Here is a 6,972-nt window from a genome sequence, read left to right as displayed (position 1 = left end):
AGGCTATATCACAGGGATTTACTAGCCTGCGATAAAGCTCTGTCCCTGCAAATCCCCTTCGGAGCCTTATCACGGTATTTTCGCAAAAAATACCGTGATTAAGTGCCCGCGCATGCGCCGACCAGTCGCCGCTGCTACCCCCCCGGCACTAAACCCCGCCCCCGGCACTAAGCCCTGCCCCCGCAATCACGGACCCCCACGCGAACCCCCCTCCCTTAATTATACTTACCTGCATGCTCCGGGCCTCCGGTGATGTTCTCCATTCCTCCGGTCAGGTGATCTCCCATACTGCACTGGGGCCCGATCACCTGATGACCGGGCAGCAGTGTACTATGGGAGACCAGCTGACCGGAGGGGAGTCATCACCGGAGGCCCGATCACTGGTCACTGGAGTCAGGTAAGTGAATTTTTTTTTTTACTATTTTTTTTTCTTTTTTTTACAGTAATCAGCTTGTGGTCTGTTTAGACCACACAGCTGATTACTGGGACCGACTCCCGGCTCTGCTCTCCCCGTTAGAGCAGGGCAGGAGGCCGGTAACCGGGGGAGACCCTGGATAACGCCCCCTCCAGGTGGCGTTATTATCATAGGGCTTTCTCCAATATTTTTTCACATTTTATTTTTAGTAACTCTGGTCGGATCACATTTCCCATTACAATTATGGGAAATGCGATCTGCTTTACTAAAAATAAGTGATACTTAGGGGTTAGAGTAGAATTTTACGAATTCTACTTCAATTGCCCTGTAATAACTATAGGTGATACTAAAATAATGTGAAAAGGGTGTGAAAACATCCTTTTTCACTTTATTTTAGTCAAAATAATGTTAATAAATAGAGCCCTTTATATTTATAAACTGCACATGATGTTAGAAAAGGTAAATTAGAAACACTTGTCACTGATCAGTATAGAGAACAGGAAAATAACCATTCACTCTGCTTATATAGCTGTGTTACTGTAGGAACTCCTAAAGCACATGAAGGCTTGAGCTTGCTATGAAAAGTGACATAAATACCTGCCCACCGAACAGACAGCTTCCAAATCAGAGTTCAGATTCAGTTAGGGTGCAAATTTAACATGTGGTAGTATAGTTTAATAAATAGAATTAAATAGATTTATTCAATAGAAAAAAATATATATAAATAATATATAATTAGACATGTGCGGTTCAATTCTCCAGATGTCCGAAACCACCAGAATTTTGAGAATCAGGACAAATACGAGTTGCGGTTCTGATCTTCCCATGGTTCACCATTGGGATTTTAAATCCGAATTTTCAGTTTTGGATTGCAAAAATTACATGATTTTAGCTGTTTTTAAAAACTATTCATCATTTTTTTACACTTGAGGGTGGTTTTCAAAACCAAAATAGAAGAAAAGGTGGATATAGGGGAGGAACAGGCCCAAAGTATAATTCTGCCAAATTATGAGATGTTTATACACAATACAATGCTTTATTGTACTTGGAGCCAAAGCTTAAAATCCATGATACCTGTTTAATCATATTAAAATGCAATTTGAGTAAAGAGAGATGGGTCAGGGCTATTGTATGGTGGATTTACCATAGTCTTCTCACTGCATTACTAATATGTCCCATTTGTACCATATGATATTAGGAGAAGAGGCTGAGGTAGAGTATGAGACACCTATGGTTACCATTTTGTATTAGATCTTGGCTATAACCTTGTTGATGGTGAGAGATAAGGGGGATTACTAATAATAAGCTATTGCAGCCTTTGTTGCCTAGAACATGAGGCCACTTTTAAAATATTTTCTAGGCTACATTAAGTTCCCAATCTGCCGATATGTGTTACGTAGTGCTAAATAGGTGGCTGTATAATGTGTCTCATGCAGTCAGGGAATAGAATGTCTGGTGATGTCACTGCATTGTGATGTCACGGAATCAGCTGACCAACTGCCAAAGCATAGGTCAGTGCTAGTCGTCGAGTTGAGGAGTAAGGAGAGTGCGACTGTGCTTGAGGGATGTTCCCTCAAATTAAGCCGAATGCTCACAGAATGTTGAGCGCTGCGAAGGGGAAATATGCATTTCCCTGGGGACATCCAAGACAGGCAGCTGATGTCTTTCCAGGCGCTCAGACCTGTGACCAGGTGAGTCATGATGATTTCATATTTTTCCCCTGTTGGTTTTATTTATTCCTCACAACAATATTTCTGTGATATGGGCAGGATCTCACTCCATAGATATATGATAAATGGTGACTGTAATGACTGTGGAGCATGGGCTGATGGCACTATAGTAATGCACCATTACAGCATTATTGCAGCATAAAGTTCCTATATAGTGTCAGGTTACCTGGAATTCACAGATCTGCCAGTATGTACATAGGATTTATATTGTGGATGCTCAGTGTTTGGTAGAGTCTAGTTCTCTTCTATTCACTTCATAGAGATTGAGGATAAAACAGAGAACATTCTCCTTTCAGGGTTGGGCCAGATAAGGGCCACAGGGGCCTGGAGCTGGGAAATATGCAGGGCCTATTGTTAGCACCCCAGCCACTGGAGGGGATGTGGCCAGCATCATTTACATGTAATTTCATTGGAATATGAGCATCTATGAATGCAGTAGTCACTTAGTAACAGTGCAGGTCACACTGCCCTAAGCTTTAATCAGTAAAAAGGGACATCATTATTTATCAATATTGTGGTTTTAATGAATGATAACATTATAGATACACACATGGCATAAAACTACATTTCTGGGTCAATTGTTAATACAGTAACTGAGGATCAGAATAATAGTAGGTGTGTCTTCTGCACTGCCACTAAATTCAGAGACAGAAAATAACAATTCTGCAGGAGTGATACATAAATATATAAATGGTTAAATGGCTGATTAACGTCATTCCCTCAGCGCTACTGGAGTTTGTGCTATTGTCAATTAATTTAGAAAATGTTACATTTGCAATTATCTCTATTATATTCACAATGGCATGCAAACTATTTGTTTAACTTTTACTCAATAAATTACTGTCCTGGGCCTAGCTGGCAGTGACAACACAATGTATATGTCAGCCTGAAACCATTCTTCTGCCAGAGCAGCCTCCCTGCTAGCTGAAAGTTGTATTCAACTTATAATCACATTGGTATATTTATGGGGTGCTGACCAGTGGCATCACAAGGAGGGTGCAGGGGGTGCGGGCCACACCCAGGTGTCACCCGCCCAGAGGGGTGACACCAAGGTGCAGACTGACACTCCCCCACAGTGGCAGAAGCTGGGTGCTGCACTGTAGTATTAAGTGCAGCACCCTGCTCCTAACATTGTGAAGGAGGCGGCACTGCAACGCAAGCAGTCAGCATCCCCTGCACCCCCCCAGTAATATTAAAAACGGGACCACAGGGGATCGGGCCACAAGGCCACGCCCCCTTCCCATGAGGCCACGCCCCTTCACACGAGGCGACGCCGCTATCAAAACGTCCCTCCCTGCACCGGGTGACACCACAGGGAGGGACGCCACTGGTGCTAACCACAATACTTATTTACAAGTCAGACTGTTCAGGAATCACAGCAAAAAGTCCAAGCACATCATTTGTGAGCCATGTTTTTACAATATTTTATTTTTTATGTTGCATCAAAAATGCCCATCTGTTATTCCAGGAGTCAGAATTCTGGTAACATTGGAAAATCACTAAAGACATATCAGTTAATTAGAAAGCAGGGGCCGATTTATAATGGGTGCAGGGTGTGCGGTTCACATGGGCCTCTAGGTCAAGGGTGGGTCACACCCTGCACTCATATTTTCTAATACTTACCTCTCTGAGGTCCCGAGTCTGGTGTCTCATCCCTGCACAAGATGCTGGAAATTGGCCGCAGCTGGCATTTTCCTGGCGTTTTTGTGCATGTGCAGTGAGGAAATTGCATGCGCAGTAGACTCTGGGCACAGACTAGTACCCAGAGTCTACTGCTGCGGTCAGCCGTCAGTCTGCTGCCGGCCACTGAAGAGAGAGGAGGGGGCCCTATATGGCCTCCTCCTCTCTTAATAAACCCCTGTTAGAAAGTAAAAGATATATATCTCTATATCTATCTATCTATCTATCTATGTATATATCTCTATCTATCTATCTATTTATTTTTACATATAGAGTCACCTATAGCAAATAAAAAATCAAACGCTAATAAGAATTTAAGTTCTGTAGCATAAAATAGTCAAACATTGCACATGACACTTTACAATGTGTGTAAATGACTTACAGTGGTAATTGTAAAATTACAATACATTTAGTTGAAATTGATGAATTTGTTTTAGGAGGGTTAGGGTCCTGGTCGGACCTCCCATTGGTGTACATTGGGCAGAACTTTTACCCAGGAGCCTGTTCTGAGCCTTCCACTGGATGGATTTGGACAAAAACTTCACAGAGTTGTAACATTGGATCCCAGAAGATATACAAGGGGGTTGAGGTCCCGGTCAAACCTCCTGTTGGTGTACACTGGGCAGAACTTTGATCCGGGGACACTGGGTCGAACTTTGGCACAGGGAGCCTATTCTGGGCTTCCACTGGATGGATTTGAATGAAAACTTCACAGAGGGGTGGCAATTGATCTGGGATGCCAAATGGAGTGGTTGGGGTCCTGGTTGGACCTCCCAGCGGAGTGCGCCGGGCAGAACTTTGATCTATGGAGCCTATTCTGGGTCTTCCACTGGATGGATTTGGACAACATCACATAATAAAACTGAATAACTTAAAGTTTTAAGCCCGGGCAATGCCAGGCATTTCAGCTAGTATATGGTGTGTGTGTGTGTGTGTGTGTGTGTGTATGTATATATATATATATATATATATATATCCTTCATAGGTTAATATGCATATTTTCTGATATGAGTGTATTAATCCCTGTATTATATTATTAAATATTATCTTCTGTTGTTTTGTTGAGCTTCTCCTCACTGTATTATCTCTGTTATACTGTATATGTTGTTATTATAATATTGTATGTTCTTATCACTTATTATGCTGGGTCCTGTATGTTTCTTTGCTTACAGCTGCCCCCAGTTCCTGATGTTCCACGTAAATGTACTGGAAGAAGCCCAGACGCTGGAGGCCGGAATTCTGCCTATTATTATAACATCCATCTGATGACTTTGCCTAAATTGTCTGGTAAATACAGTTTTAATCTTCTGTTTCCAGGCACCATTTATATAGACCAGTGCTGTCTGGTTAGTGCGATTTGTGTGTGTGCTCGCAGGCCAAATACTATTTAATAAGACAAAACCATACAATAGAGTTTATGGAGGCGGTCAGAGAAAATTGGTCCGCATTTGCCAGTTGTAGAGCCCTGATCTACCCTAAGCTTGTGTAGATCCCAGAATGTTGCATGTTCCACCAGCCTTTTGTATATAGTCAGAAGCTACAGGGACTCTGGTACCCAAACATTCACCCAAAGATCTAGGTCATAATTGTTGATATGAGTATACTTTTTGTGCTGTATACGGTTATTAAATAGTTGACACCAGCGGTTTGGTAGACACTCCAGCTGGACAGACTTAACCAGGAGCTTGTAATTATTGTAGTGCACAGTTTCAGTACAGCCGTACTCTCAGTTATGTATACAGGCAGCAGTGATGGAGCAGAGCATACAGCGTGTGATGTTCTGGGTTGTTTGTGGATCCGGGGTGGTAGCAGGAGCGATCACAGAAGCAGATTTGAAAATAAAACTAGGATCTTTAATAAGTGCTTGAGTAGACATATAATGTGGCAGTAAATAAAAGTCCAGGAATATATAAATGTGCACAAGAGTTCTGTGGTGGGAGCAAAAGGGTTAATGTCCAAGTAGAAACAATTAGAGCTGTCCAGGTGTGCAGGTAGTGAAACTGAAAATAATCAAGCCAGGTTTGCAGATAGTGAACTGAAAATAAACAAGCCAGGTTTGCAGGTAGTGAACTGAAGCGCAGGATGTCAGCAGGCTCAGGCACTCAGGTATGGGCAAGGGTGATGGAGGAAGCGGGGTAGTCCAGTGGGAGTTAGGAGCTGACAGGCAGACTGGCAGACAGCGAATTCACAGGAAAGCACAGAGAACTCCCTCTCAGCTAGGCTGAGATACACGTTGCACTGGCAAAGAAGGAAGGCACTGACCCTTCCTAAATACCCCATGCCGTGCTGTTACTGGCCGGAGGGAACATGTGACTCACCAGGATTGGCCAGCCGCATCACATGGCCAGAAGGCAAGATGGTGGCGCCCATGCCAAATGGAACGGAGACACCGCCAGGCCTTACCAGCGCAGAGTGACAACAGGCCCGCACAACAACGCGCGCAGCCAAAGCCCCCCGCCAGACACCAGCTCCGCCACCAGACAGCCCGCGCCACAATGACCTCACAGGTAACACTCGCCTAGCGCCATGCTGAAATACCCTGGCCGTGACAGTACCCCCCCCTTTTGGGGTGGCCTCAGGACACTTACCAGGCTTCTCCGGATGGGCAGAATGGAATCTCCTGATGAGCGTGGGAGCGTGGACATCACGAGCATTGGTCCAGCAACGTTCCTCTGGACCGTAACCTTTCCAGTCCAGCAAATACTGTAGATGACCTCTGCATAGACGAGAGTCCAAGATCTGGGCGACCTCAAACTCAACTCCTCTCTCCGTCTGGACTCGAGGAGAAGCAGGTAGAGCACTATGGAATTTATTCAGGACCAGGGGCTTCAATAAGGAAATATGGAAGGAATTAGAGATTTTTAGGTATGGGGGTAACTGTAGATGATAGGCCACTGGATTAATGACTTCTGTTATGGAGAAGGGACCGATGAAGCGTGGTGCAAATTTCATAGAAGGAACCCTCAGATGAAGATTCCGGGTGGATAACCAGACCTGGCTTCCAACTTGCATGCGTGGAACTATTCTACGCTTCTTATCGGCCTGGGTCTTATAGCGAGAGGATGCCTTCAACAAATCAGACCGTACTTGAGTCCAGATGGCAGCAAAATTCCGCACCGTGTCCTTCACGGCCGGAACATCAAAAAC

The sequence above is a fragment of the Taudactylus pleione genome, unplaced genomic scaffold (genome assembly GCF_031769625.1).
Source record: "Taudactylus pleione unplaced genomic scaffold, aTauple2 ptg000007l, whole genome shotgun sequence".
In the NCBI taxonomy this organism is placed as follows: domain Eukaryota; kingdom Metazoa; phylum Chordata; class Amphibia; order Anura; family Myobatrachidae; genus Taudactylus; species Taudactylus pleione.
This window is presented reverse-complemented; position numbering follows the sequence as displayed.